Raw genomic sequence first — 17,909 nt, forward strand, 5'->3', positions numbered from 1 at the left:
AAATCTCCTCTTAGTCGTCTTTTTTCAAAGGAGAAAAATCCCAGCCTCTCCAATCTATCCTCATAACTAAGGTTACTCATCCCTGGACCTATTCTTGTAAACCGCTTCTGAACTCTCTCCAATGTGTTCACATCCTTCCCATAGTGTGGTGCCCAGAACTGTACAATATTCCAGCTGAGTTCTGAATAGTATCTTATATAAGTTCAGCATAACCTCCTTGCTGATGTACTCTATGCCACTATTAATAAAGCCCAGGATTCTATATGCTTTACTAACTTCTCTCTCCACCTGTCCTGCCACTTTTAATGATCTATGCACAAATAGAGCCAGGTCCCTCTGCCCCCACATCTCTTTAGGAAAATGGAGCATAATGTGGGAAAGTGTGATGTTTTTCACTTTGGTTGTAAGAATAGAAAAGCAGAATATTTTTTGAAAAGGCATGAAATTTGTAAATGTTGATGTTGAGAGAGAATTAAGTTTACTTGTACAAGGAACACAGAAAGTCAGCGTGCAGGTACCGCAAGCAGTTAAGAAAGAAAATGGCACATTGGCCTTTCTTGCAAGATTGGAGCACAAGAATAAGTATGTCTTGCTGCAATTGTACAGGGCTTTGTTGAGAGCACTCCTGGAATACTGTGTATAGTTTTGGTCTCCACAGTTACGGAAGGAAATACTTGTATTGGAGGCGGTATAGTGAAGGCTCATTTAATTGGTTCACGTGATGACAGGGTTGTTCTGTGATGAGAGCCTGAGTAAATTGGGCTCTCTCTGAAGTTTAGAAGAATGAAAGGTGATGTCATTGAAAAATTTTGGTTTCTGAAAGTTTGTTTCCCGGGTGGAGGCATCTGAAACACAGGGCCACAGTCCTTCCACCCAGGTTATTCTCTCTTCCAACTTCTTCCATCAGGCAGGAGATACAAAAGTCTGAGAACACGCACTAACAAGTTAAAAAAAAAAACTTCTTCCCCGCTGTTACCAGACTCCTAAATGACCCTCTTGTGGACTGAACTGATCTCTTCACACATCTTCGTGACTGAGTAGTACTACACTTCGTATGCTTCATCCAATTCCCGCGTCTATGTATTTACTTTGTGTATTTGTGTGTGTCCTATGTTTTTTCATGTATGGAACGATCTGTCTTGACTGTACACAGAACAATACGTTTCACTGTACCTCAGTATACGTGACAATAAATCAAATCTAAATCCAATCCTGTCGAATCATTTAGGACTGAGACAAGAAGAAATTCTTCGACTCAAAAGGTGGGGCTTGATGGGGTGGACTCTGAGAGATTGATTCCATTGGTCGGGGAATAGAAAACACAGAGACACAGTCTCAGGATAAGGGGCTAATCTTTTAGGATTAGGGGAACTTTCTTCACTCAAAAGGTTGTGAATCTTTGGAATTGCTGGTTTAGCACACTGGGCTAAATTGCTGGCTTTTAAAGCAGACCATGCAGGCCAGCAGCACGGTTCAATTCCCGTACCAGGCGCCGGAATGTGGCGACTAGGGGCTTTTCACAGTAACTTCATTGAAGCCGACTTGTGAAAATAAGTGATTTTCATTTTCATTTTCATTTCTCTACCGCAGAGTGTTAAGGATGCTCCATCGTTGAATGTACTAAAGCTGAAATCCACGGATTTTTGATCTATGAAGGAATCAAGGCACATGGGCAGGGTTAGGAAAGTGGATTGAATCTGAGGATCAGCCACAATTGTATTGAATGGCGCAGTGGGCTTGAGGTGTGGTATGGTTTACTCATGCTCTATTTTTGATGTTTGAAAGAGATCTGCATTGAGGAAAGACTCTTTGGGAGAATTTCCAGCTGTATTTGAATCAAATCTTAAAGATTTTGGATCCAGAAAAGTTAATTTGTTAGTCACCAGGCTCAAGGACTTATGGAATAGTTAATGTCAAAAGAAAATAAGAAATGCAGCCAATTATACGAGCAATTTGGTAATAAAATTGTGGATCAGTTTGGGCAACAGAACAGAAAGCTATTGTTGGATTTTAGTTAAGGACTGGATAAAATCTGAGTAGAAGACTGATGACAGTTAATTTGTTCTAAAATCATGGGTGGAATTTCCCCCCAAAATGGTAAAGTGTCAGGTTCTCACCGTAGAGCAGGTGGGTATGTTCCTTGCCATCACTCTGGCAGGACAGGTCCTCATAGAGCCAGCAAGCCAGGCTCTGCAGAGATCAGGGAGCCCTCTTGATCTCAAAGTGAAAATAAAGCCTTCCTCCCCTCACCAATATCGCCGGCTTTGTGACATCAGTGCACCCCCCCCCCACAGTATCCAATATTGGCAGCATCGGGACCTCAGTGCACGCCCCCCCCCCCCTCCCCCCAACAATATCCCCACATAGTGCAAACTCTCTCTCACATCCCCACCCCCCAAACCACCATGGGATTTCCGAGAGGCTCCGCTCCCTGCCAATGCCAATCTGGCAGTGCTTGACAGATGAAGTGGTGCCCACATGTATGCACCTCAAAGTCTCCATGGTGACAGACACCATGGAGGCCCTGGTCCAGCAGAACACTCATTTTCTTCCGGAGATGTGCACAGACCTGCACTCCATCAACGTCGGCATTGGTGAGTTCACACAGTGGCAAAGTGAGAGGTGAATGAGACACTTTGATGGTGCCGCCCGGTGCCCCTTCCCCTCAAAGAGTCCGGACGGGACCCTCGGACACCCAAAGAGAGGAGAAGCAGCAGCTGGACACCCGGGATCATCCACTCAGGACTCTCAGATATTGTCTGCTTCCGCCCCTTCCCCAAATCCTCTCGACCTGTGACTCATTCAGCCTCGTTCTCTGTCACAGCAGAGGGAGCAGCTGGTCCATCGGTCGGAAGCTAAAGGCAGCTGGGGTCCTCCAGGCCTCAGCTCTCCAGAGGAAGGCTGCCAAAGTCATCAAAGGCAACAGGGTGAACAACTCCACAGGCCGCTTCCACCCCTGCTGCGGGTGTCAGGGCAGCATTGAGAAGATGTAGTAGGCTGAGAATTATGATGCGATTTTGATCACAAGTGGTTATCTGGATGGACACTGTCAGTGTATTATATGTAAATATATTTGCACTTGTCACTCAATAATATGTCTACTGTTGTCTTTCACGTCATTATAGAGACATTGTGAGGCCTCTCTCCGACACAAACTATTCCCCCCCACAAACCCACAGTTCAGCTGCTCGCAGCTGCACCAAGAGTGATTCTGGAGGGAGAGGTGTCTGTGTCACAGCCTTTCACAGCCTCGTGTAAGCACACCACCGTGCACGTGGATACACCAACGATCACACTCATCCAACTGTCCCGGGTTTTTACAATGCTGCCTGCTGAGGCTCTCTTTCAGGTGTCCACCTGAGCTGACCAGCGTCTTCACCACCCACTCACAGGCAGCAACTGTGTACGCCCAGCATGTGACTGCCATTAGAACATAGAAAAATACAGCACAGAACAGGCCCTTCGGTCCACGATGTTGTGCCGAACCTTTGTCCTAGATTAATCATAGATTATCATAGAATTTACAGTGCAGAAGGAGGCCATTCGGCCCATTGAGTCTGCACCGGCTCGTGGAAAGAGCACCCTACCCAAAGTCAACACCTCCACCCAACACTAAGGGCAATTTTGGACACTAAGGGCAATTTATCATGGCCAATCCACCTAACCTGCACATCTTTGGACTGTGGGAGGAAACCGGAGCACCCGGAGGAAACGCACGCAGACACGGGGAGGATGTGCAGACTCCGCACAGACAGTGACCCAAGCTGGGACCCTGGAGCTGTGAAGAAATTGTGCCATCCACAATGCTACCGTGCTGTCCTGAAGAACAAATAAATCTACACTATATCATTTTACCGTAATCCATGTACCTATCCAATAGCTGCTTGAAGGTCCCTAATGTTTCCGACTCAACTACTTCCACAGGCAGTGCATTCCATGCCCCACTACTCTCTGGGTAAAGAACCAACCTCTGACATCCCCCCCCTATATCTTCCACCATTCACCTTAAATTTATGTCCCCTTGTAATGGTTTGTTCTACCCGGGGAAAAAGTCTCTGTCTGTCTACTCTATCTATTCCCCTGATCATCTTATAAACCTCTATCAAGTCGCCCCTCATCCTTCTCCGTTCTAATGAGAAAAAGCCTAGCACCCTCAACCTTTCCTCGTAAGACCTACTCTCCATTCCAGGCAACATCCTGGTAAATCTCCTTTGCACCTTTTCCAAAGCTTCCACGTCCTTCCTAAAATGAGGCGGCCAGAACTGTACACAGTACTCCAAATGTGGCCTTACCAAAGTTTTGTACAGCTGCATCATCACCTCACGGCTCTTAAATTCAATCCCTCTGTTAATGAACGCTAGCACACCATAGGCCTTCTTCACAGCTCTATCCACTTGAGTGGCAACTTTCAAAGATGTATGAACATAGACCCCAAGATCTTTCTGCTCCTCCACATTGCCAAGAACTCTACCGTTAACCCTGTATTCCGCATTCATATTTGTCCTTCCAAAATGGACAACCTCACACTTTTCAGGGTTAAACTCCATCTGCCACTTCTCAGCCCAACTCTGCATCCTATCTATGTCTCTTTGCAGCCGACAACAGCCCTCCTCACTATCCACAACTCCACCAATCTTCGTATCATCTGCAAATTTACTGACCCACCCTTCAACTCCCTCATCCAAGTCATTAATGAAAATCACAAACAGCAGAGGACCTAGAACTGATCCTTGCGGTACGCCACTGGTAACTGGGATCCAGGCTGAATATTTGCCATCCACCACCACTCTCTGACTTCTATCGGTTAGCCAGTTTGTTATCCAACTGGCCAAATTTCCCACTATCCCATGCCTCCTTACTTTCTGCAGAAGCCTACCATATCAAATGCCTTACTAAAATCCATGTACACTACATCCACTGCTTTACCTTCATCCACATGCTTGGTCACCTCCTCAAAGAATTCAATAAGACTTGTAAGGCAAGACCTAACCCTCAAAAATCCGTGCTGACTATCGCTAATCAAGCAATGTCTTTCCAGATGCTCAGAAATCCTATCCTTCAGTACCCTTTCCATGACTTTGCCTACCACCGAAGTAAGACTAACTGGTCTGTAATTCCCAGGTTATCCCTATTCCCTTTTTTGAACAAGGGCACTGTTCACCCACTGACATATTACTTTTGTGTTTGGAAAGATGAGCATCATAATGTTCTTCATCAGCTCCCTTGTCTTTCCCCTTACCCCCATCACCCATGTCCATAAACTCATTCCATCACCAGAACTCCTGGCATCACCTCCAACCTCCCGTTCATAACCCTTCAGCCCCAACCCTTCTCTTTCAGCAATGTCCAAATGAACGTGCATGCTTCGTACTTTCCTGAACACCTCACCCACATCCACATTGACCTCCACGGCCTCCTCCTTCCTGCCCCGAAAATCAGTATCTGCCTTTGTGTCCCCACCAACCACCATCACCACCTCTTCTACTGATACCAAAGCATCCTCACCCTCACACCCTACAGGGCCCTTCTTGCCCCCTCTCCCACTCACCGTTCCTTCGTTCCATGCCCATTCTTATTTACACCCCAGCAAGCAGTCACTGACTCCACAAACCCCTGCTGTGCACATTCATCTGGACATTCCACCATCCCTCCCATATTCCTTCCACCCCCATTAATCCTTCTTGCCCCCTTACTCCTTCCACGCCCTTAAATATTCACAGCTGCTTAATCCTTCCCTTACTCCTTACTCCCCAAGGACACCTTCACTCCTCTGAGCTCCCTCTCCAACTTCTTCTTCCCATGACCTATCTCGACCCTGACTCCTTCATCTTTCCAAACATCCTCCCTTTCTCCTTCTGTCCCCCGAACACCAACCCCCACAGTTGCATCCTTTTCCCTTGCTATCTCTTCTTCGCCCCAACACCTTCACCCACCACCCCAGATACCTTCACACCCCAACACTTTTATCCCCCAGATTAACCCGCCAACACCTTCATCCCCCACTTCCAACTTCACCCGTCCTCGACACTTTCATCCACTATTCCCTAGTTCCCCTCCAATACTTTCATATCCACTCGCAACTTCACCCACTGACATATTCATCCCTCCCCACTCCCAGATTCACCCCAGACACCTTCAGCCCCCACTCCTAATTTCACCCCCGACACGTTCATCACCCACCCACTCCCAGCTTTACCATTCCCCCTCGGCACCATTGAGGACACCAGGGGAAGACTCCATGTGAAATTTACACCCGCGTAAAACCAGTATTTGAGCCTACCCCACCGACTTCTCCTCCCCCACCCACCATTGAACCCACGGATGCGGGCATGGGAGAATTCTGCCCAACGTCTCATTAATGGCTATTATATTATACTTATTTATTTATATTTGTACTAACAATTCATTCATCTTCTTACAAATGTTGCGTGCATTTTTGCCACTTTTTCCTACACCGACCTTAGTTGCTGGTGCATTCTTATATTTGTTTACTCTGTCCCTACTTCTCACACTCTGATTCTCAAGTATTTCTGAAAAAAGAGACATGCTTTCAAAGCTTTTTGTTTTGCACTCATCAGGACAGCACTCAAGAATTCCCCAACCGTAACTGGGCAGCAACAATTTATACTGCATGAGAAGAGAGCGCTGATTATTTGGCATGTTGACTCTGGTTGGTGAAGGCATTGCCATGGAGAATGCAGCATGAATCAGTTAGCTTCCTAGCTTTGTTGAAATTCAAACTGCACAGGTTGACTGTGATTGGTCAAGGCATTGCCCTGGGGAATGAACCAGGTAATGATTATTCCCTAAGCTTCTGTTTAGTTGAAAAAGGGACAAAAGGACATGTTTCTTTTGTCTACAAAGAACATAGCTATGTGTGTGAATATATGTGAATTTCAGCATACGTAAGTCAGTCATACGTCAAGCCCACTGATAATCTTTAATTGGTTTTCAGTGTAATTCTTAGTACAGTCAGGATTGTTTCACAATTGGTGCCAGTTGTGGAATTACATCTAATGTTGGACACTATGTTGGAGATTTTCAAGCATGGGTTGGTTGGGTCATGTCAGTATTTTGCCTTTTGCGAACCGTTGATGCGATGTGCTGCTTAATACAACCCACCAATAATTGGTACATACGGCCTACATACCTGGCTTCATACCGGTACTGAAATTAATTTAGATGAAAGGCAGAAAGTCTTTTCTGCTTGATGGCAACATCCTGGGCGAAATTCTCCTACCCGCCCCGCCACATTTCTGCCCCGACCGGCCGGCGGGAGTCTCCGTAACACCGGCCGCTCAATGGGGTTTCCCATTGTGGGGCAGCCCCACGCCGTCGGGAAACCCCCCCGGCGCCGGCAAAACGGAGACTCCCGCCGGCGGAGAATGACGCCCCTATTAGTGAAGAATACTGGACGGGATTCTCCGATCCTGCGCCGGGTCGGAGAATCGCCAGCGGGCCGCGCGAATCACGCAACGCCGCCGGGACGTCGGCGTCATTGGGGCCGGCGTGGTTACGCAGTACCGGTCGGGGGCTGCTCTATGCGGCCCCCCCCCCATGTGATTCCCCAGCCCGAATGGGCTGAGCAGCCATTTTTAAAAAACGAGACCCGCCAGGACCGTTCTAACCTACTCTGAGCCGGCTGGACCTTGGCGTTGGAGGGTCCGGGGGTGGCCTGTGGGGGGGCGAGGGGAGGTCCGACCCCGGTGGAAGGCCTCCGATCTGACCTGGCCCGCGATCGGGACCCACTGATCGGAGGGCCGGCCTCACTGTCTCCCGGCGTCCTGTCTTCTGCGCCGGCGCCTGTACTACTGTGCCATGTTGGGTCGGGGCCTGTGCGGACAAGGGAGACACCGCGCATGCGCGGAAATCCCGCCGGTGGGACTGCACATGCGCGGGTTCGTGCCGGACCCACAACGCATGCGCGCACCTCCCGGCACCCATTCCACAGCCAGATCAGCAGCTGGAGCTTCGTGAACCGCTCCAGTGCCGTGCTGGTCCCCTGTAGGGGCCAGAATTGCTGATCCTGGGGCCGTGTTGACGCCGTCAGGAAATGCGATGGCCTTTCCGACATGTCAACTTACCCTCAGGATCAGAGAATCCCACCCAGTATTTGTATTGCTACTGCATGGTAGCAGTATCCAGCAGCCAGCAATCCAGAAACTTATTAAAATTGGTTCAAATTTAATGACTGCATGTATGCTCGGATGGATAGTGTTGCCAAGGGATCCTCTTTTGGGCCAGATCTTGTAAAGACCTTCATTGGTTTCCACGAGAAATGTATTTCCAATGGAATGACAAATAACTTCCTACTCCTTATATAGTTCTAATATGGAGGTGATATATTTGCCATCTTTGAATCTGCATCTGCATATAAGAATTTTATTGTACACCTTAATGGGGCTCAACCTGCACTCAAATACACCTTTGACATGGAGCAGTCAACCAAGATCCCTTTCTTTGAGGTACCGATTGATAAATCTGCCAATGGAATTTCTAATACTATCTATCGGAAGCCTACCTTCACGTGTTGGGATTGCTGTAGTTCCAAAGGTGCCATAAGGTTGGCTTTATCAGCAACCTTGTAAATAGGGCTGGCTCCATCTGCTCACCGTGCAAGCTTGATGTTAAAATAGGGGCAGCAACACCATCTTGTGAGGTAATGACTACCCTAATCAGGTTATCACTGGGTGTATATCATGCAAATTCATGAACACGCCTAAGTGCTCATGTCACTCAGGTTACCCTGGAAGGGTAAGGTGTCTCAAATATTTGAGCAAAACTTGTCACTATGTGGCATGCTGTCACAGAAGCAACCCATCAATTGCCCTTCAACTTTATTTTGCTTTATTTAACTAATTAGGTTTCATGTTTAGAAATATTATTCAATGATTTTCTGTCGTCATATTACAAAATTTGATGCTATAAATCTAATGCACTACTTACATCTCCCCAATACCAGTTAAAGCTGCTGTATTCGTTTAGAGAGTGAGAGAGAGAAAAAACTTTAAAACTCCCCAATAACCAATCAACTCACCTAATTAATGCCTCTGGACTTCAACTCGCAAGTCTGATTCGGCTTTCTTGGACCACTACTTTTTTTTTAACTGACCAGAAGATACAGGAGCAGAATTAGGCCATTTGGCCCATCGAGTCTACTCTGCCATTCGATCATGGCTGATCTGTTCCTCCTCCCCATTCTCCTGGGCAATTCAGGTGGATGAGGGTAGAGCAGTTGATGTGGTGTATATGGATTTCAGTAAAGCGTTTGATAAGGTTCCCCATGGTAGGATTCAGAGAGATTTAGCAGTTTGGATCAGAAATTGGCTAGCTGGAAGAAGACAAAGGGTGGTGGTTGATGGGAAGTGTTCAGACTGGAGTCCAGTTACTAGTGGTGTACCACAAGGATCTGTTTTGGGGCCACTGCTGTTTATCATTTTTATAAATGACCTGGAGGCGGGCGTAGAAGGATGGGTGAGTAAATTTGCAGATGACACTAAAGTCGGTGGAGTTGTGGACAGTGCAGAAGGATGTTACAAGTTACAGAGGGACATAGATAAGCTTCAGCGCTGGGCTGAGAGGTGGCAAATGAAGTTTAATGCAGAAAAGTGTGAGGTGATTCATTTTGGAAGGAATGACAGGAAGACAGAGTACTGGGCTAATGGTAAGATTCTTGGCAATGTGGATGAGCAGAGAGATCTCGGTGTCCATGTACATAGATCCCTGAAAGTTGCCACCCAGGTTGAGAGGGTTGTTAAGAAGGCGTACGGTGTGTTAGCTTTTATTGGTAGAAGGATTGAGTTTCGGAGCCATGAGGTCATGTTGCAGCTGTTCAAAACTCTGGTGCGGCCGCATTTGGAGTATTGCGTGCAATTCTGGTCGCCGCATTATAGGAAGGATGTGGAAGCATTGGAAAGGGTGCAGAGGAGATTTACCAGAATGTTGCCTGGTATGGATGGAAGATCTTATGAGGAAAGGCTGAGGGACTTGCGGCTGTTTTCGTTAGAGAGAAGAAGGTTAACAGGTGACTTAATTGAGGCATACAAGATGATCAGAGGATTGGATAGGGTGGACAGTGAGAGCCTTTTTCCTCGGATGGTGATGTCTAGCACGAGGGGACATAGCTTTAAATTGAGGGGAGATAGATATAGGACAGATGTCAGAGGTAGGTTCTTTACTGAGAGAGTAGTAAGGGCGTGGAATGCCCTGCCTGCAACAGTAGTGGACTTGCCAACACTAAGGGCATTCAAATGGTCATTGGATAGACATATGGACGATAAGGAAATAGTGTAGATGGGCTTTAGAGTGGTTTCACAGGTCGGCGCAACATCGAGGGCCGAAGGGCCTGTACTGCGCTGTAATGTTCTATGTTCTAATATTTAAGCATCAATTACATGAAATGTTTCAGCAGCTGTAAGTGTAGACTGCATCATCCACTTCTATGAAGGGTGCAGAGTGCTTTGTTTGGGAGTGGAACTATCTTGCAAGGAACTGGAGAGAAAGCAGCGAAATTCCTCATTGCACCACTGGAGGTCCTGGTGGAAGAGGTAGAGAGCAATGGGGATGTCTTCTATCTGCAGCAGTGAATGAAGAAGGTCACAGATTCAGCTTATGTGGTATATGTGGGAGAAGATTGCCTGGGAGGTCACAGTTGTCATGATATTCAAACACACACATCATGATAGACACACCAACAGACAAATCAGAACACACAACACCACAACCAATGACAGAAAGATATAAAAGCACAGACACGACCCCCGGTGGTCAGTATTAGCTGCAGAGGAGAACCAGGACACATCTGTTACCAAACACACTCAGGGAGACAGCACGTGCAGAGTATCCAGAACGAACTGTATTATAAGAGTTATAATAAAATAGAGTTGTACCACATACAACTGTGTTGGCTCATCTGTGCACCAGAGCACCCAACACCACATGGTACAGGAGTGGATCGATACCTGCCGGCATACCTCAGTGTACACAGACAACCAGCAGTGCCCAGGCAAAATGATAGAGCTCCCGGTTCCGCAGGCGCTCCAGTGCTACGGCGATCTCCGCGAAAACTGGCGGCGATTCCGGCAAATGTTCGAATTGTTCCTGGTGGCAGCTGAACTCCAAGACCTGGATGATAGCGAAAAAATTGAATTTCTCCTCACCATCGCCGGTGCAAGGGCAAGAGAAATATTCACAAGGTTCAGGTTCTTCAGGAGGCAGCAAAGGTACGATTACCAGGCAGTCCTGGACAAATTCTCCAAGTACTGTGAAGAAAACGCAATCCAATCGGCAAATAAAGGTAAGAAAAGCTGCAGTACTCACCTCGTGGCTGGGATCCCGGAGCCCGAATTCCCAGAAGCCAAAATCCCGGGCCTGAGAGAAGGCTGGGTCGAGGTCGGCGGCCATCTTGCTAAAGGTATAACGCTAGCACAGTTGCGCTAGCAGTGCGCAGAACCGGAAGTTTCGTTTGCGCATGCGCGAGATGCCGCGCATGCGCAGTCAAGAAAACGGCCATCGGTAAAGGAACAGCGATCTGAGCATGCGCAGTCGCTTCCTACGTGCTACATACCGAGCGTCAGGATGTCAGAAGCCCCAGACTGCACCAATTTAAAAGGGAAATGTCCCAAATCCAATTTAAAAGGGAAACGTCCCAAATCAAAAAAACAAAAATCTGTTAAAGCTGTAAAACAACCTTCCCTCACCTGGAATGACAGCACAGTGCCGCAAATTGACCCAGGAGATGAATTTGACCTCCGAAGAACCCTCCGACAAGCAGTTACCTACGCACAAGCCGATGATTCCGACCTTGAATACTTCGATGACGATCTTTACAGTGTTTCCGGACCTCGCGAGCCCAATGATAGCTCCGTGGTCCTATATGACTATGACTCGGACGAACCTTTCGTGTTGCACATTGGCGGCCCCCACATTGAATCCGACGCAGATGCGGATTCATTTTTCGGATTTGAGGATCTTCAATCCAGCAGATATGACGTTCCAACTTATCAGTACCGGATGATGCTGCAGCCTGACATTAACAGACAGGGAGCGGTGCAAGCACACGGAGAGTGCCCTGCTGCCACACAGAGCGTGGTCCACGTCCCGCTCAACGTTCCCGACTCTATGAAAGAAGACATGCAAGACTCCAGAGTGCAGTCCTCGCATGAACCAGAAGTGACTCCAGTGTCACAAGCTTCCACAGCAAGCTCGTGGACAGACTCCACAATTGCAGAAATGCAAGACTCCAGAGCGCAGTCCTTGCACGGACAAGAAGTGACTCCAGTGTCACAAGCCTCCACAGAGAGCTCGTGGACAGCCTCCACGATAGAAGCAACGCAAGACTCCAGAGCGCAGTCCTTGCACGAACAAGAAGTGACTCCAGTGTCACAAGCCTCCACAGAGAGCTCGTGGACAGCCTCCACGATAGAAGCAACGAAAGACTCCAGAGCGCAGTCCTTGCACGAACAAGAAGTGACTCCAGTGTCACAAGCCTCCACAGAGAGCTCGTGGACGGACTCCACGATGGAAGGAACGCAAGACTCCAGAGCGCAGTCCTTGCAGGAACAAGACCATGAGGGTCTAGCAACCTCTCCTGACCAACCAGCGGCAGACGATGCAAGTCTGCCATGCTCACGTGAACAGCAAGAAGGCTATAACAGCCTACCATGCTCCACTACACAGCAGCATGAACATGACGGTCTCTCATGCTACAATGAAGGGCACAGCGCTGAAGACTGTTCAAGCCCAACTGAAGACAAGCCAAAGGAATCGCCTCGTCCAAGCCCAAAGAAAAAAGGTTTATGCGCTGACCTTCAGGATCATTATAGCCGAACAGAGATTAATAATGCTGCACGGCCACAGAAGGATGCTGAGGATTTGCTAACGAAATTAATTGAATGTTTAACTTGCAAGGAGCAGACTGAGAATTGCCAGTGTTTTAGTACGGATCAAAAAAAATGGACAAGACATTGATCCTCAGGTAATGGAAATAACACAACCTGAATCATATCTACAGCAGGGACAAATGTCTCCCTTCAACACAACACCGCAAAATCCCAACTTCGGAGACCAGCAGTTAGTCAGTAATGACTCTTTAGACCTTGAGGGGAACATTAATTGCATTGAACCTATACACGCTCCACTGATTATTGAGCAGAACATTGGAGCAAGAATCCTGAGGACACCGACATCGAGTAGCCAGATAACGAATTTAAAACCCACAGCAGTTTCAAGTGAACCAAGTGTGCTTTCCACTAATGGTGAAGATGCAGATAAGGTCGACCCGATTATCCATTGTACCACACTAACCCCAGTGATTAAGCAGTTATGTATGGGGAGTATAATGTGGGCAATTGAGAACAGTAAAAGAGAGACTGTGACCATGCCAGTCCCAGCAAAATCAGACCCAGAGACCATGAAGGCATGTACATTAGACAAAGATACATATGAGGCACCTGAGAAGAAAAGTGAAACGGAATGTTCTTTGGAAAATAGTACAATGTCGATAGAAACATTGGATCCTATATTCGAGACCATACCTATGGGAGAATTTGGGGGTAATAAACAAGGTTCTGCAATGTCTGGGGGAAGATTTAAAATTCCAAAGAAGAAAAGCCCAAATGAAGGACAACGGCAAGACAATGACAGTCCACCGACATGGTGTGCACCACCAGATGAAAACTCTGACAATTTACCCAACCCTAGTGAACAGCAAGCTGCTAATGAGGATCTATCCACGGGATGTGAGACGAGTGACGACAGCATCCCACTTCCCATGCAAAAGGTGCAAGGTGACAGACCTCGCCTAGTGCGTACCGAGGCACTCGACGATCACGGTGGGACCACTGACGACTGCGGTGGCAGCGCACCGCTTCCACCCTCGATGGCTCGACCCTCTCCACTGGTTGGTGCATTCCTGCATGTTCCGACTCCAGAAGTGCAGCTTCAGGGAATCTCGGCTGCCTCCAGTGAACCTGTTGGGACTCCGGACGGGGGGCATCGACGGAAGGCAGACCGGACTCCAGATGGGGAGCAGCCAAGCGCCGACTCTGATTCGCGCACGCCAGACCTTGTTCCGGACGGGCGGTGTCGCGGCCTCGGTGATGGCACGCTCAGGGTGACGGCGGATGCCACGGCGACAGGGAATGGATCGCGTGGCAGTCCCACTGGGTCGGCAGTGGCAACCAGCACCGGCGGTCCAAGATGGACACACCAATTCGCGCCATCGCCAGACGTTGATGCGAGCAACAATTCTCTCTCCAAGGCGACATGCTTCGACGTTTCTCTGCGGAGTCGCCCTTCCGGCACAGCAGGTGGCCGGAACCAGCGTACACGGTCTCGGCCAACTTCCACATCTGGCACAGTCATCGCCTTGCATGATATTAGTGATGGTGCCACTTCGATGGCAACGACCCATCGGCTACAAGATGCCGTCCACCACAAACATAAAAAGAAAAAGACTCCACCTTGTTCCTGGCATGCAGGGCGGATGGATTGGTGCGTAGGCGCAATCAGCGAGCTTTGCGCCGCCTTCCACGCTCGCAACTGAACCGTACGCACACGCCGGATCCTCCACTGGTTCCCAAGGATGACTTCGTGGAGATGCCACGGATCATGCCCCTTCCATCGCCACCAGAACCAAACCACAGCCAAGGCACCACTAACAAAGATGTTGAATGTTATATTTGCACGAATGAAAAAAACCAAGCACTGCACGAAGTACAACAAATGGTAAAGTAGAGACTTCGGCAACAGCATCACCTCCAACAGTCCAAGGTGAACCAGTGTGACCCCAAATCTCCACAGCTGAACCGGCTTGAGGACCAGCCCATTCTTGAGGCGGTCACCCATTAGACTGGACTTATAACGCTGTTCATACGTTCAAAAAGTCAAACACTTCTGTATTATAACCTGTTGTTGTTTATTGTTCCAGATATCGTCTGACCAGACCAATGTTCAAGTTTTTTTTTTTTCTCTCGCATCCAAGTTTTGTTATGGTACAACCTTGTTAGTGTGACGCACCCAACATCGCCCCATGTAAATAGTTACGTCATATACACACGCTGTACATAACACACGCACACACTCTTCGATGCACTCACGACACAATTATATTTATAACCACGTAGGCACATATCTTTGTAAAAAGGGGGGATGTCATGATATTCAAACACACACATCATGATAGACACACCAACAGACAAATCAGAACACACAACACCACAACCAATGACAGAAAGATATAAAAGCACAGACACGACCCCCGGTGGTCAGTATTAGCTGCAGAGGAGAACCAGGACACATCTGTTACCAAACACACTCAGGGAGACAGCACGTGCAGAGTATCCAGAACGAACTGTATTATAAGAGTTATAATAAAATAGAGTTGTACCACATACAACTGTGTTGGCTCATCTGTGCACCAGAGTACCCAACACCACAACAGTCACAGGCCCTCACCTCAGTACATGGTTACAATGTTGCAAGAAATGTAATGACTTGACAGGAGTATTCAAGATAAGATCCCATCTCACAAACACACTCCTCAAGAGCTTCAGCACCACCAGCAGCATCACAACATTCTCCACCTAACATAGCATTTGATATTTACACACTTTTCATCTTCCACAGGCACCACTCACTCTTCAGACACGTCTCGCAACTCTTCAACCACACATAAGTACACCTGTCAGCATACTTATTGGCAATCATCAATCCCTTGAGGAAATTAGTGCTGGCTGTTATCCAGAGGGTTATGAGAAACCCTTGGCCAAAGGTAAAGCAAGCAGCATATTACCTAGAGGTAGGTGACACCAGAATGCTTTGTCTCCTTATTCTCGCAAGCCCTCTGCAATAAGTGCCTGGGCAGAAGCAGGCCTCCCAAGATCAAGAACCCCGGGTACAAATCCCACTCCCAAGTGCTGCAAGCCAATCAGAGGTTGGCAGCTGTGCATTGCTCAGCAGCAGACCCAGGAGAGTGGTGGCAGTAATGCACCCACCCAAGGCCCGGGATTGGCGAGAGACTCAGGTCATAGGTATGTGATGGTGGGATGGGGGTCATTGGCAAGGCGGATTAACAGCAAGGGCCTGTTCTTGGGTCCATGAGTGTTTTTGAATGACTGATCCCCTGGAAACCCGAAAGTAACCCTGAGAGTGTTTTCTTTTTAGTCTTTGTGCATGATGACCCCCTGTCCTCCATTGAATGAATATCAGTGGCAGGGGATGAGGCCCCTAAATGGACATTTCAATCGGTAGTGGAGTGGGAAGGCCAATCATGAGCCTACCCATCGTGGACTTAATCAGCACGGAAGTGGGAGGTGGCGGGGGTCCACCCACCATCCTGCTTAAATGCCTGACCATCAGCAAATTCACCTCAAGAGAGAGCAATTAATTTCATTTGGAATATTGTGTACAATTCTGGTCCCCACACTACCAGAAGGATGTGGATGCTTTGGAGTGGGTGCAGAAGTCTCCGTGTCGGAGAATGGCCGTTGGCCGCCGTGAATCCTGCCCCCGCCGAAGTCTCCGCTACCGGAGATTGGGTGGGGGCGGGAATCGGGCCGCGCCGGATGGCGGGACCCCCCACTCAATTCTCTGGCCCGGATGGGCCGAAGTCCCGCCCAGAAATTGCCTGTCCCACCGGCGTAAATCAATGCTGGTATTTACCGGCGGGACCAGGTGGCGTGGGCGGGCTCCGGGGTCCTGGGGGGGGGGCGCGGGGCGATCTGACCCCAGGGGGTGCCCCCATGGTGGCCTGGCCCGCGATCGGGGCCCACCGATCCGCGGGCGGGCCTGTGCCGTGGGGGCACTCTTTCCCTTCCGCCTCCGCCACGGCCTCCACCTTGGCGGAGGCGGAAGAGACTCTCCCCACTGCGCATGCGCGGGAAACTGTCGGCGGCCGCTGATGCTCCCGCGCATGCGCCGCATTTCCGCGCCAGCTGGCGGGGCAACAAACGCCATTTCCGCCAGCTGGCGGGGCGGAAATCCCTCCGGCGCCGGCCTAGCCCCTCAATGTTGGGGCTCGGCCCCCAAAGGTGCGGAATGAGCATTCCGCACCTTTGGGCCGACGCGATGCCCGTCTGATTGGCTCCAGTCGGCGGACATCGCGCCGTTGGGGGAGAATTTCGCCCCAGATGTTTAGGTAGGTACCATGGTCGGTGCAAGCTTGGAGGGCCGCAGGGCCTGTTCCTGTGCTGTATTGTTCTTTGTTCCACACATAGATTGCAAAAGCAAACAAGTTTTGGTGAACCGATATAAAAGACAGCTTCAGACTCAACAGGGGCATTCTATCCAATTCTAGGAGCTACACATTAGGATGGATGTGAAGGCATTAGAGAGAATGCAGAAAAGAATCAGGAGAATGGTCCCAGAGTTGAGGGACTTCAGTTATATAGATAGATTGGAGAGGCTGGGACTGTTCTGTTTTGAGAAGAGTAGGTTGCAAGGCTAATTGATGTAGATATTCAAAACCATGAGGATTCAGGACAGAGTCGATACAGAGAAACTGTTCCCATTGGGGGAATAGGTCAGGAAGCCGAGGTCACCGATTTAAGGGGAAAATGTGAGGGAGTGGTACCAGCTGAGGAACATCTGCAGAGAACTGGCACAGACATGATGGGACAATTGGTTTCCTTCTGTGCTGTGATTTATGATTCTAACAGGGCTGGCTGAATAGAGGCCAGTTGTGTGGATTTAATGGAGCAGGAATTTACTGTCTTCAGATGCCAGCATTACCCTCACTCTCGCAGACTTTACCATTGCCCTTGACATTGCCTATCAGCCAGACTGCTGAAACCATGCTGAGATGGTGCCGTCTGAAGCAGAGCTATCATGGCTCATAGTCTCTCAAGGGTGTCTGAAATTCTCTCTTCAAATTCTTAACAACAATTTATCTTGTCTGCTGCTTGCCAGAG

Source organism: Scyliorhinus torazame, chromosome 6, assembly GCF_047496885.1.
Source record: "Scyliorhinus torazame isolate Kashiwa2021f chromosome 6, sScyTor2.1, whole genome shotgun sequence".
Taxonomy (NCBI): domain Eukaryota; kingdom Metazoa; phylum Chordata; class Chondrichthyes; order Carcharhiniformes; family Scyliorhinidae; genus Scyliorhinus; species Scyliorhinus torazame.